This window comes from Somniosus microcephalus, chromosome 17 (assembly GCF_052327205.1).
Source record: "Somniosus microcephalus isolate GS21.2 chromosome 17, FLI_Smic_1.0, whole genome shotgun sequence".
Taxonomy (NCBI): domain Eukaryota; kingdom Metazoa; phylum Chordata; class Chondrichthyes; order Squaliformes; family Somniosidae; genus Somniosus; species Somniosus microcephalus.
In genome coordinates, this window is record NC_141003.1 from 55,024,779 (window position 1) to 55,039,365 (window position 14,587).

Below are 14,587 nucleotides of genomic sequence, written 5' to 3' on the forward strand. Positions count from 1 at the left end.
ATCTCCGATTTTTATCGCCCGTACGCCTCCAACCCGACTCCAGGGGCTTAGGAAAATCCAGCCCATAGTGTTAGCAGATGCACTATCCCGAGCACCCACAATGAGTCATGTGAGCTCTACTGAAGAAGACGTGGATGTTCATGTGAGTATAGTCACTGCTGCGCTGCCCGTGTCAGACACAAAATCAAAGCAAATAGCAGAAGAAACAGTAAAAGATACAGTGTTACAAACAGTAATAGAGAACATTCACAATGGTTGGCCAAAAGGTTCCTGTCCAAAGTACTATCACATCAGGTCAGAGTTGAGTGTCGCAAGTGGACTATTACTAAAACAAAACAGAATAGTCATTCCACAGGCTCTACATCAAGACATGCTCAAAAGGATTCATGAGGGATACCTCGGAATTGAAAAATGCAAAAGGAGAGCAAGAGACACTGTTTATTGGCCTGGCATAAATAAGGACATTGAGAACATGATAGGCGAATGTGAGACATGTCAGAAACACCAAAACAAACAAGCAAAGGAACCAATGATAGTAGCTGACTTACCAACAGCACCATGGCAAAAGGTTGGTATGGACCTCTTTCATTTGAATGGTAAAGAATATCTAATAGTGATTGACTACTATTCTAACTATCCTGAGGTGGCGCTGCTCTCAAGCACCACAGCAAGCAATGTCATAATGCATGTGAAATCCATCTTTGCCAGACATGGAATTCCCAGGATTGCCATTAGTGACAATGGTCCGTGCTTCAACTGTAAGGAGTGGCAACAGTTTGCAGCACAGTATGACTTTCAGCACATCACATCCAGTCCTTTGTATGCTCAGTCAAATGGTAAGGCAGAAAAAGGCATTCAAGTTCTCAAACAGCTAATGAAGAAAGCGACAGAAAGCAAGTCTGATCCTTATCTCGCCCTGCTGAGCTACCGAGCCTCACCTTTAGACTCTGGTTCTTCACCTGCTGAACTCCTAATGGGTCGCAAGTTGTGCACCACGCTACCCTGCTGTGCAAAAGAAAAGCAGAGTAAGGAACTGAGACAGAGACTTCAACTGTTAAAGCTGAAACAGAAATTATACTATGACACGTCATCCAAAACTCTGAAACCATTGACAAGGGATGATATTGTCAGGATTGAGGATCCAGATGCATGGAACAGGAAAGCTACAGTTCTTGAGGAAGTAGGACCAAGGTCATACACTGTTAGAACTGAGGAAGGACAGATTCTCAGGAGGAACCGCCGTTCCCTCCTGAAAACACAAGAAACTATCCAAGAGCAAATCGATGACAATACCGCAACTGCATCTTGTCAATCACCACCAGAACAATCTAACACAAACACATATACAGGCTCTCATGAAAACACATCAGACTTACCTGTGCTGAGAAGATCCACACGTGAAGTAAAAAAGCCTGATAGACTTAATCTTTGAGTATAAAGTAAAGCTTTGAAAATGTGTTGACTGTTGTGAAAATGTTTATGTTTATAGAGAACTAACAAAAGTGTCACTGATATAATCTTTATCGTTTTTTCTTGTAAGTTGATTGATACTGATTTTGTTTAACCTCAAAGAAAGGGGGATGTAATGATCAGTAACATGTCATTCTAGAATGGTACACTAGGTGGAGCTGTATGTTGCTGTATGTAGGAGCTGTATGTATATAAGAGTGGGACTACCCACAATGCACTAGGCTACCCACAAGGCAGTAGTCAAGATGGATGCTGTAGAAGTCCACATGGCATGAATAAATTGTCTAGCTAGAAGCTAGCTGTTCATAATGAAAATGACTAGTTATTAATGAACATAACAGCCATGATGATAGAACTTGTACCTGGTACAGTTGGAGGGAATGGGCATGATGGGCCGAATTTCCTTTTCACATTCCACATGATCTTGAGAGCTAGTTGTTACTCAGTGTGAAAGGTGCCCCCGCCACCTGTAGTCATAAAACATGAGCATTGATTGGCATTCCATTAATCTAGTAAGTGTCAATATTATTTATAGAGACATTCCCGTAATGATCACTGCTGGATGCATCCATTAGCAACCAGTTTGAAGCAGGCAGCTCCAAGCAGCAGACTGAAGATAGAATTGATCTAAACTTTTGAAAGCAATCATGTATAACTGTGTTTAAAACTTTAAGGTGGGAAAATTGAATCGTGCCCCCTTTGGGGCGCTAACTTCGCTGGGGTGCTACTTTTAGTGCCCCAAAAAAATTAGCACCCCCGCAGCCGAAATTCATCGGTAGCATCCCAAGAGGGAAGCGGGGTGCTACTGGAAGCGCTCCGCTTCCCTCTTGGGGCGCTGTGAGTGAATATCGCGGTGCTACGTGACGCAGCACCGCAGTACTGCAGGCCAAAGGGGAGGGGCCTTGCGCAGCACGACCTGGGGCCCAGCTGAGCCACCAGTGATCGGAGTGCCGGCAAAAGAGCCCGGCACTCAAGAAAAGTGCCGGGCTCACGAAGCGCAGCCAGCACTCCATGGGGGGGCTTCAGAGGAGGCTGGGGACAGCAGAGGGGGCAGATGCTGGCAGGTGGCCAGCAACAAAAATGGCCGCCCGGCACCTTCCCTTTAATTGGCGCCACCCCAGCCACAGGTAGGCCTCCCTGACCCTGTCGGACATAGCGTCTGGCGGTACGTCAGGGGGTGCTACTGAAGATCGCGGCCAGGGCGCTGCGCACCGTGATGACGTCATCACCGGCGGCGCAGTGCCACGGGGTGCTTATGGTTACCACCACTGCTAACCTGCCGCTGAGTTTCGTGGGAGGCATTGGCGGTGCCGCGCCCGGGCGCTAGTTGCTTTGCGCCCCGTTAGCGCCCTCTTAGGAGGCGCAAAGCAACCGAATCTTTAGGCCTAAGAAAGTTATCTCTTTTTAATTCTGGATTACAAAGAGCTATAAATCAGGTTCAAAATATGAACATTGTCCCATCTATTCAGTCTTTGTAGTTGTGCATACAATATATGAAGATTTGACGTTTAGTCCCTATTCATTCATTGAAATCATAAAATGAATATTGCGTACAGCTATAAAGTTTGTGAACAGGGTGAATGCCAACCTCAATTTAACCAGTTTGAGGTTGTTCAGATTTATTAAAAAAATTTCCAATTTGGATTATTTATGATTTCAAGCATTGCTTTAACGGAGATTATAGACTTTTCTTCCTCTAATGTTAGCTATTGGTTGCACCCACATGTTATCACTACCCAGCTCCACTGACTATGAAAACTGGTTCACGCCGATGCACAAGATAAACCCATAACTTTTACACAAAGTGGCTCAATACCAGAAAAGATTGTTGACATTGCTGAAAATTGCAGCCGCGGGTTTGCAGATCATGAAGACACACTCAAAGTTGCTGTTATGTTTCCTTATCAGGTCTTCCAGTAAGTGCAGCAACAGAGGCAGCATCACTCATGCTGAGTGTTCAGCTTCAGGAGTGGCTGGGACAAAGGCTGGCTCGACTGTCTCTAAAACAGATGAGATATAATAAGACACTTGTCAGTGATTTTATCTACCAGCTAACAAACATTGAGCACTTGCACCTTAGTGACCTGAAATACTGTTGCCCTGTTGGATGAAAGCATCGTTAAGTATAAATAACTCCATGACTACCAAGAAGAAGAGGAGGGGTTGGCCAAGGAGGGGGAGATTGAGGAGTTTGTGGCTTTGTAAACCATCACTCAGCAATTCTGAAACTTGGCTTACGTTTTGTTCCTTGCAGCATTGAATGACCGAGAGGTTAGTCTGCAGACAAGTATAGCACAAGAGGGCGGGATGCTGCGGATCCTTGACTGAAATGGCCAGCAGGCTCTCTCTGGCAACAAAGCAGCTTTCACAATCAGGAGGAACTGGTGCAGCCTATGACAGCAGAGCATTCATCAAGATAGCTCGTTCAAGGGAACATTTACTTCGTTGTTTTCAGCTTAATTTATCAGTCAAGGTTTTCCCATATTGGAAGAACCTTTATTGTTAGCTTCCTCAGTGAGATTTTGCCAGCACTCTTGACTTTCAGTTTGATGCTGTATTTCTCCGTGTCCCTTAAAATTCTGAAATTTCGCTGCTGAAGAAAATGAAAGTGGGGCGGTCCGTGGAATCCTCACCAGCCATTAGCATAGGGGAAGGAGTTTTGTGACACAGCATCGAGGTAAGAACTGTCACCATTAAGGGTGAAAGAACTGTAGAAAACTGAGAATTCAATAGTAAGATACTGCAGGTGCTGGAGAGAAAGGTGGAAACACTCAATAGATCGGTCAGAATCTGTGGAGAAAATGGACGATCAATGTTTTAGGTTTCTACCCTTCATTGAAAAATAAGAGACGACAAGGATATTAGGATCAGAAGAAGGGTGGAGGGGAGAAAAGATATTTTAAAATTAACGGACAAACCAAGAGGAAATATCAGTGAACTAATGTAACAAATCATCTCAGTAAAATGACAGAAGCATTAAAGAAATAAAAGACATCCAAAATGCCAACGCATTTTACCCCCCCCCCCCTCCACCACCCCCCCGCCCACCCTCGCCTCGGACACAAACAGTCCTACCCTTACATCACCAGAAAACCAGCTGTAAAGGAAATGGAAGAGGTAGCTAAACTCTGAAGTTACTTTTAGCTACTTTTGCCATTTTGGTTGGGAGAAGACCATTCATCAGAACACAGCGCTGGTGGGGGGTGTGGGGCTATACGCTCCCTGAGCTGGTGGATTCACTGTGCTTTGCAACTATTTCAATCTCCAACCTCTTCTAACCTCAAACCTGATCTCCAAGTTTTCCATCTCACCCATTTTTTTTTGCCTTTTCCTGTAGCCTCCCATTGACACCCGTCCTTTTTTTCTTCACTGTATTTAACTTCTCTTTTCATGCTCCTGCCTATTACTTGACTGAACCTGAAACACTGGCTCTCTGTTCTCACCAAAATGCTGATTGGCCTACTTTCTGCTTCCAACTATTTCTATTTTTGTTTGAAAAATAAAGACTGGCTGCAGATTAATAAACCAAAAATGACATTTTTGTAGCTGCAGAGGTAAACTCTGATATCCTCTGTTTGTAGGTTTTGTAAGACGTCCCAATCCTCAAAAATACCTCTTCTCAAATGTCCTCACAACTCTTGCACTATGACTTGGTCTGACACTGAAAGCTGTAAAGCAAATATGAAAATAGTTTTAGGCACTATTATAGCTAAAGCAGCGAGAGAGTATAAGAGAGCCTTTTTCATTGAAACTCATTCTAAGTTAAAGAGCAGAAGAAGTCAAACACTGATAGAACAGTGACTCATCTGACAGTAACATACTAATAAGGACACAAAGGATGTCTTATTCCAGCAATGTGTCTGGTGCTGGGAAGTGATGCTGACTCGGGGGTACATTTATAGGTTTGTATGGTGAGTAGCGTTGCCTGCCCAGATTCCACAGGCTCAGTGTAACAAATCTGACTCTGACCTTGTATAAATATTTGACATCATCTCCATTTCCTATCTAAGGGTTGAACTGGTTTCCATTCTGGATATTTATTCAATATTTAGCACTGTGGAGCGCGATCTTGCCAGCCCTGGGGAGGCGGGACTGCCGGGAAAATGGCAGAATCTGGGGGCGGGTGCCCATCCCGCCCCCAACCCACCTCTGTGCCATCTTGCCAGGAGGTGGGTAGCCGACCTGCGCCGAGTCCCATCACCTCAAGGTGGGAAGGGGATTACAGCTACTTAACTGTATGTTAACAGGTAGTTAACAGGCAGTTAAGAAGATTACCCCCATTTTTCCAACAGAGGCGCGGGCTTCCCGATGTCGGGAAACCCCGCCAGGGTCACCGAGGCGAGCAGTGGGTCTGCGGAGGTCGGAGGGATACAAAAGTGTGCTGTGAAGGTAAGTGATGGGTGCAAGTGTGGAGAGGTAAGTGTGTGAGGTGAGCGAAAAGTGATAGAAAATGTTTACTTACCTTTGTTTCTTCCTGCAGGCTTCAACAGTTGGGGATGCGGAGAGTCTCACATCTCACCGGCAGAGATGACAGATGGCTGCTGCATTCTCCGATGCAACAACCATCTAATTTCTGCTAAAGAAAGAGGTTTGATGAGTCTTGAATACAAGGACTCATCAAACAACAGAGAATGTCAGTGTTTGACAGCTTCACAGAGCTGTCAAACGATGAGAATTCATCTGTCAAAAATTTTTGACAGATGAAACGTAATACACTGACGTTCTCTGTAACCAGCTTCCCCTTAATTGGCCTGCTAATCCCGCTAGGCGGGCTTAACAAGGTCACTCGAGGGAAAATAGCGTGGGTTGGCCACAAGTCGATGGATGCGGGACAATGACCCGACAAGCAGCAATCCCGCCTCCAACACGCCCCCATGAATTCAAAGAAATTAGGTACTCCTAAAGGCAGAAAAATGGTAGGTTTTCACATTTCAGATGAAATATTAAATTGTAAGAATCAAAACAAACCTGTTTTTATTTATGAAGTATAACTTTTTTCAGATTCAGAGGGGGCTAAATTTGGTTGATTTGTGCTCCGACTGTAATATTGGGTGGTGCCCCCCCACTTACTACCAGACGGTATGTTCGCCGGGGTCAGGGGGGCCACCTGCGGCTGGGGCGGCGCTCATTAAAGGGGAGGTGGCGAGCGGCCATTTTTGTTGCTGGCCGCCTGCCAGCACCTGCCCCCGTTGTTGTCCCCGGCCCCTGTGAAGCCCCCCCGCGGAGTGCCGGCTGCTCTCCATGAGTCTGGCACTCCTCTTGAGTGCCAGGCTCATTTGCCGGCACTCCCGATCCCTGGTGGCCCAGCTGGGTGCCGGGACGCGCTGCGCCAGGCCCCTCCCCTTTAATAAGGGGAGGAAGGCCTGCAGTACTGCGGCACGTAGCGCCGTGATATTGGCTAGCAGCGCCCCAAGAGGGATGCGGGGCTCTTCCAGTAGCGCCCCTCCTCCCTCTCGGGGCGCTACCTGAGAAAATCGGCCACGGGGGCTCCAATGGGGGCGCTACCCAATTTTTACCCCAGACACTTTAATTTCAACATTTAGATCCTAAAGTAGAGTATGATGGTTATAAGCTCTGTCTTTGTTGAAGTTTCTTCACAATTAAGACCAGGCATTTACATTACAACACCATGGGCCAGGTTTTGCAGAAAAAATAATGGCGTGTGAACAACGCACGCCATTATTAATGCGCAAATATGCCGGCAACTTGGTGAGAGAGGGAAACCAGGGAATTATAAACCAGTTAGCCTAACATCTGTTGTCGGGAAATTGCTAGAGTCTATAATTAAGGATAGGGTGATTCAACACCTCGAAAATTTTCAGTTGATCAGAGAGAGCCAGCATGGATTTGTGAAAGGTAGGTCATACCTGACAAACTTGATTGAATTTTTTGAGGTGGTGACTAAAGCAGTGGACAGGGGGATGTCTATGGATGTTATTTATATGGACTTCCAGAAGGCATTTGATAAAGTCCCACATAAGAGACTGTTAATTAAGGTAGAAGCCCACGGAATTGAGGGCAAATTATTGACTTGGTTAGGAAATTATCATTCTGGTAATTCTACGCTGCACTCCATCCAAGGCCAAGAAATCCTTGCTAAGCTGTGGTACCCAGAACTGATCACAGTACTCCAGGTGTGGTTTAATCAGGGTTTAGGAAATTGGCTGAGTGGCAGGAGACAGGCAGTAGGGATAATGGGTAGGTACTCAAATTGGCAGGTGGTGACTAGTGGTATCCCGCAGGGATCTGTGTTCAGGCCTCAACTATTCACAGTATTTATTAATGACTTAGATGATGGCATAGAAAGTCATATATCCAAATTTGCTGCTGACACAAAGATAGGTGGCATTGTAGGCAGTGTAGATGGAAGCATAAAATTACAAAGGGATATTGACAGATTAAGTGAATGGGCAAAACTGTGGCAAATGTGAAGTCATCCACTTTGGACCTAAAAAGGATAGAGCAGGGTACTTTCTAAATGATGAAAAGCTAAAAACAGTGGAGGCCCAAAGAGACTTGGGGGTCCAGGTACATAGATCAATAAAATGTCATGAACAGGTACAGAAAATAATCAAAATAGCTAATGGGATGCTGGCCTTTATATCTAGAGGACTAGAATACAAGTGGATAGAAGTTGTGCTGCAGCTGTACAAAACCTTGGTCTCATTGCTTCAGGTTGTGAATTGTTTTAGGAGATTTTTAAAAAGTCAAATTTTAAATTTTAAATTTAAGTTTTTTTTCTTACTTTTCCTCTCTGACATTTTTTTCTTGCCCTCTCTTAATCCAATCTTTCTTTCCCTCTCTTTATTTCTCTTTCAGTTCCTGATTTGACAATGAATTCACCCACTCTGATTCACGCTCCTTCTCAGTCCTCCCTCTGTTAACTTATCAATCCTTAAATCTCATTGGTTTACATTTACGCTTTGTCCCATTGTTAACCAAGATCCCAGATGCCCTGTTGCTCCCATTGTCAGCTCGCACTTCCAGCCACTTTGTGGGCAAAAAAATCTAAAACCTAAACGTGCACGAACAAGTCTAACTAACGGGGCATGCTCCAGCAAAATCTGGCCTTATGTCTTTATGAAACAATTTCTCACCGGTACTATATTGTATGTGTTATATTGTAAATATAGTCAGGGCCCAACCTGAGGCCAAAGCAGAGCACTGTGGCGTGCTCATGGAGTAGGGTGTTTCAATCTGCATCATTCTGGAGTCAATTTGGGCTGGAACTCCAAATTTACACTACACAACTTGAGCGACAGTGTGAAGTAGAAACAATGTTGCACCTATGCCATACTTGTAGTGTAACTGCACGCAAAGACTCCAGAGCTTGGAGTCTCAGTTTGTGGCCTCAATAATTTATCATTTCAGGAGCCTCGTACAGTTGTCGCAAATGGAAGTTCGCAACTTCATTGTAACAGATCTTTTACACTGAGAGATCACAGTCAGTTCAAGTCAAAATGATCTAAATTTGTCAACTTTTTAAACTCTCCTTGGCCCCAACTATTCAACTACAGATGGTACTGACGACTTTTTTTCCTCATTGGACAGGCGCACTATAGTTTTCTTTGGAACAGGAAGCGACACAGTGGAGGGTGATGGTTTGCGATTGGGGAAGTTGATTGACAATCCAGTTTGAATCCTGGTCTTTAGTTTCAGGAGATGGGAGTTTTTGTTCCAAACTAGTAAGTAGCTAAACTATTTATATTATTTTAATATATGCTGGCTGGCATTTCATAACCAAAGGGTGAAGTAAGAGCTGTAATGTAAAAAGGCTAGTGTAAATATGCTTTGTAATATATAATTGCACGGGGGTACCTGAATCATGAATACACCAGAAGGATTTGAAGTGAGGAGATTCCTTGGGGGCTATTATCCCTGGATACTTTAGGCACTAAAGAGTCTCCGAGGTGGCCAAGATGGGGTCTTGAGCAGCAACGCATGGTTAGCCCGCCTTTAGCGCAAGACGACATCTTGGTAAAGGAGTTGAAGTGCGGGAGGAACGGCCGCCCGGAGGATCATTAAGGCTCTGATGACCAACTAAATTGGGTCCTAACGCTCATTAAAGAGGCTGCGCCCCATTTTGCTGGCTAGCACTGCAATTACTGACCTCTTCTAACAACGACCAGATGAGCAGGAGTAAAGAAGACGTTGGTGAGGATTTCAAGTGTTACTTACAGCCATGCTCAGCTTTCACTGTCAGTTTGCTGCTGGGGATCGACTGACTTCACTGTGTTTGAAGAGGACTTTTGATACACATTAGGAGACTTTCTGGGGCACTTTGTCAAGACTTCAACACTCATCAACATTTATTTTGCAAATTCTCTGAGGACTTCACCACAAGATAGCGAGTGCTGTATGACTGTACCTTATGGGAGACCTTATAGGAGTCACCATGAGAAAGGGAGTGCTTGGTCATTGGGATCTTGCTAGGGGTCCTCCTTGGTCTGTAGGAGGATTGGGAGGAGGGGGATGAGGCCAGGCAGAGCAGCACCAGCTGCTGCAGGAGAGAGGGACAGGAGGGCTAGGAGGGCTCCAGATTCGTGCTGACTTGCTGCATGCTCCGGTATCTGGTGATCAGGAGAGACCAGGCGTTACCACCAGCAATTGTGCCAGAGGGACAATCTCAGGAGCCACAAGAAGAGGAGGAGGGGGAGATTTAGGAGGAGGAAAACGAGGGGGGCCAGGGAGAGCACCGGAGGGTTCCAGGTAGATTTCTTGGCCTGCACCTGGGAGGGATGCACGCCACCATCTAATTGAAGACCGTTTTTGAGAGACATCCTCCACCATCAGACATTGGGGCAACGTTGTCACAGGCCTTACCTTCCACGACTGAGGATACATCAAGTCCACCATCTGCACTCAATCCTTTCAACCCCTTCCCCATGAACAACACAAAAAACAGACCACCAATTCCCCCACTAGCTAATTACCATATTCACTCTTTATCTAGAGCAAACACAAGCAATGAAAACATGACATAATCAACAACACTTACTATTAAACGATTCACCCTGGTGCTTACCCTTAGTGTCTATCCTATAAGTGCTGTTGTCTACTCTGGGGCTTCTATGAAGTGCAACCCAAGTGGCAGCAGCATGCGAGGTGGATGGGTGCGGAGATTCTGAAGAGGGCAGTTCAGATGTCCTCCTGGGATGCCCTTGAGATGCTGTGGGCCGTGATGGTCCCACCTCAGATTGCACCATCTCATCATGGGCTTGAGCAGTCTGGGCCACCTGCCTGACAGGCAACTGCAAGGGCAATGGTGGAGTGCCGGGGGAGGGAGCATGAATACTGCCATCCAGAGAGAGGCCAGTAGGTTCCTGCTCCATGATTCCCACACCACTACCTAGGGGCGTCTGTTCAACCAGCCCAGTGATCTGCTGGAGGACAGAACTATGGGCAGCTGAGACACTTTGCAAACCCCTTTCAAACCGAGGAGCCCAGAGCCGCCATGGCAGCTGCCTGAGCTTCCATTGCAGCGCTTGGCTGTTCCAAGGAAGATGCTAATAGTGCAATGGAAGCTGATTGGGCTTCCATTGCAGCACTTTCTCATTCCATGCAAGCTGTTTGGCATTCCATGGAAGTTGCTGTGACTACAGTGGAAGCTGTGACCTCAGTCATCAGACAGGGTTGGGCTCCACAGGTTGCTGGATGGAATTGGCCAGCCTCTCCACACTGGAGAGGATGAGTTCCAGGGTCTGTGTCAAGCCACGGGCCGAGCTGGCAGCGAACCTCCATCCCCCTAGCCATGACCTGTAACTTTTCAGGCAGGCTGTCCAATGTACCAAGCATTTGATTTGTTAGACCCATCTGAAGCTTGGCCCTGCGAGGTCCTCATCTGATTCCTCTACAGTAGAACTAGTATGCGACCTTGCCCCCCAGCTAAGTGGCACCTGTGGTGTCCCTCCCACCCGGCGTGGCTGCTGTCCACTGGTGCCCGGTGCGTCCCACTGTGAGGATCCGTCTTCTACCCTAGCCTCTAAGTAGTGCTGGTCTCTGATCTGGTGCTTGTGACAGTGGTAGCGATTGGCACAGTGCCTTCTTCCTCGCTGTCCTCACCCAATCCTCCTCCTCCTCTGGGGGTGGGGGGAGGTGGGATTGAGGTGGATCTTGCTCCTGGGAGCCTGCAGTGATAAAGGTGGAAGTGTTAGACTGCAGCGCGTGTGGCCACTATAGGAGGACTTGTGCGATGAAACCATATGAACCTTGTGAGTGTGTGGTAAACCATTGTTATACCTGCCTGTGTGGGTGTTTGTATTCCACTGTGTACATGTCTGTACATGCCTCGGCTGACTCCTCCCACGAGTCCAGGTATAAAGGTGACTGCTCCACAGTCCCTCTGTATTTTGGACTGGTCGACCACTCGAGGCACACCTTCATTCTCTTGTTAATAAAAGCCTGTTAGTTACTCGCTTAACCTCAGTCTTTTGAGTAATTAATAGCGCATCAATTTTATTAACAAGATTTTTTTATAATGGAGAAGATCCTCACACCAGCATGCCTGGACTTAGACCATCGGGAGGCGGACGCATCCACCAAGTTTGCTCACTGGCTTAGGTGCTTTGAAAGATTCCTGATCGCCTCCGCTGCAACGGTCAAATCGGATGAGGACAAACTGGATGTCCTGACCTCCCAAGTGAACCACCGAGCGTACTCGGTCATCCAGGACGCGACCTCGTACACGGCTGCTCTCAAGCTCCTCAAGGACCAGTACACGCGCCCAGTGAATGAGGTGTACGCCAGGCACCTCCTGGGGAGTCGTAAACAACAACCTGGGGAATCGACCGAGGAATACCTTCAGGCACTGTCTGTGCTTGGCCGGGCCTGTGGTTGTAAGGATGTAAAGGCCGCCGTGTACACAGAGGAACTTATCCGGGACACTTTTGTAGCAGGCCACAGGTCCAATTACACCCGACAGCAACTGTTGGAGCAGAGTGACCTCGACCTCAACAAGGCCTCTGAACTCACACTATCATTGGACGCAGCCTACCGGGGCATGGATGCCTACTCCTCTGCACCGTGGACGCCGCGGGGAACGACAGCCTGGGACACGGTAGGACCGCCTCATAGCACCGTGCCACCCCAGCCACATCCCAGCAACGGCCCAACTACCACAGCAGTGTCCCAAGGCCAGAAATGCTACTTCTGTGGCCAGGCCAAACACCCCAGAGCGCGCTGCCCGGCGAAAAATGCAATCTGCTCGGGCTGCGGGAAGAAGGGACACTACACCAGCATCTGCAGGGCCAAAGCCACCCCGAACCCCAGCAGCGCCGCGTGTGGGCCGTGCGGGCTGCCATCTTGGGCCTCCCCAGCCATGTGCGAACCACCGGAACAGCAGCCATTTTGGACGCCTCCAGCCACATGGGGATCATGGATGCCGCCATCTTGGACGCCAGCCGGGATGCAGCAGGCCCCCAACACCGCCTCATCTGATACCCGCAGCGACACACCGACCCCTACGCTGGCCTCCGTTACGCTGGACCAAGCGAGACCGCACCAACTGGCCCGGTCCACAATGGACATTAAGGTAAATGGTCACGAAACAACCTGCCTTTTTGACTCTGGGAGCACGGAGAGCTTCATCCACCCCGACACGGTGCGGCGTTGCTCTCTCCCAGCCCTGCCTGCGCACCAGCGGATTTCTATGGCCTCCGAGTCCCAGTCGGCGGACATTGGCGGCTACTGCGTGGTGACACTCTTAGTAGACGGGACTGTGTACGATAATTTTAAACTTCTGGTCCTGCCCCACCTCTGCGCTGCCGTTCTACTGGGGTTAGATTTTCAGTGCCACCTTAAAAGTGTTACGATGGCGTACGGTGGACCCCTCCCCCCACTCACAGTCCGCAGCCAGCAGCTTCCAAATTGCCCGCCGCACACCAGGTGCAAGCTCTCCACACTCAGAGTCACCCCCCCCCCCCACTGTTTGCTAACCTCACCCCCGACTGTAAGCCCATCGCCACAAAGAGCAGGCGATACAGTGCCGGGGACAGGGTTTTCATTAAAACCGAAGTGGAGCAGCTCCTGAAGGAGGGGATTATTGAGGGCAGCACCAGCCCCTGGCGAGCCCAGGTTGTGGTCGTTAAGACCGGCGAGAAGCAACGCCTGGTCATCGACTACAGCCAGACAATAAATCGCTACACCCTGCTGGACGCTTACCCACTCCCCCGCATAGCTGATATGGTCAACCAGATTGCGCAGTACCGCGTCTTCTCGACCATTGACCTGAAATCAGCGTACCACCAGCTGCCTATCCGCCCTGAGGACCGCCAGTATACTGCCTTTGAGGCAAACGGCCGCCTCTATCACTTCCTTAGGGTTCCCTTTGGCGTCACCAACGGGGTCTCCGTCTTCCAAAGGGAGATGGACCGGATGGTCGATCAAAATGCGTTGCAGGCCACTTTCCCATATCTGGACAATGTGACCATCTGCGGCCATGACTTGCAGGACCATGACGCAAACCTCGAAAAATTCCTCTGCACCGCCCAACTCCTGAACCTGACGTATAACAAGGAGAACTGCATATTCCGCACAACCCGCCTCGCCATCCTTGGCTGTGTTGTGGAACACGGAGTCATCGGTCCCGACCCCGACCGGATGCGTCCCCTTATGGAACTCCCACTGCCCCACTGCCTCAAGGCCCTGAAGAGGTGCCTAGGGTTTTTCTCCTATTACGCCCAGTGGGTCCCCTACTATGCGGACAAGGCCCGTCCGCTGATCAAGTCCACCTCTTTTCCCTTGACGGCAGAGGCCCGCTTAGCCTTCCACCGTATCAAGGAAGACATTGCCAAAGCCACCATGCACGCAGTGGACGAAACCATCCCCTTCCAGGTGGAAAGCGACGCGTCCGACTTTGCCCTGGCCGCTACCCTTAATCAGGCGGGGAGACCCGTGGCCTTCTTTTCACGAACCCTCCAGGGCCCGGAGACCAGACACTCCGCTGTTGAGAAGGAGGCCCAGGCTATTGTGGAGGTTGTGCGTCATTGGAGGCACTACCTGGCCGGAAAACGATTTACCCTGCTCACTGACCAGCGTTCAGTTGCTTTTATGTTTAACAACAAGCAGAGGGGCAAAATCAAAAACGACAAGATCTTGAGGTGGAGAATCGAACTTTCCA

At 48.4% G+C, this 14,587-nt stretch overlaps 1 protein-coding gene across 2 annotated transcripts in view; it reads left to right on the forward strand.

Moving 5' to 3' along the window:
* The window catches only part of sema3c (sema domain, immunoglobulin domain (Ig), short basic domain, secreted, (semaphorin) 3C), a 355,573-nt gene that overhangs the window by 125,437 nt on the left and 215,549 nt on the right, over positions 1 to 14,587 (forward strand). Inside the window, exon 1 of one of the 2 annotated variants that reach the window (XM_086010366.1) lies at positions 3,896 to 4,147. The exons of the other annotated variant lie outside the window; for it this stretch is intronic. The gene's annotated coding sequence lies outside the window, so the exon portion shown is untranslated. Of the gene's footprint in view, positions 1 to 3,895; positions 4,148 to 14,587 lie in introns of those variants that run through there. 2 annotated transcript variants of the gene reach the window in all.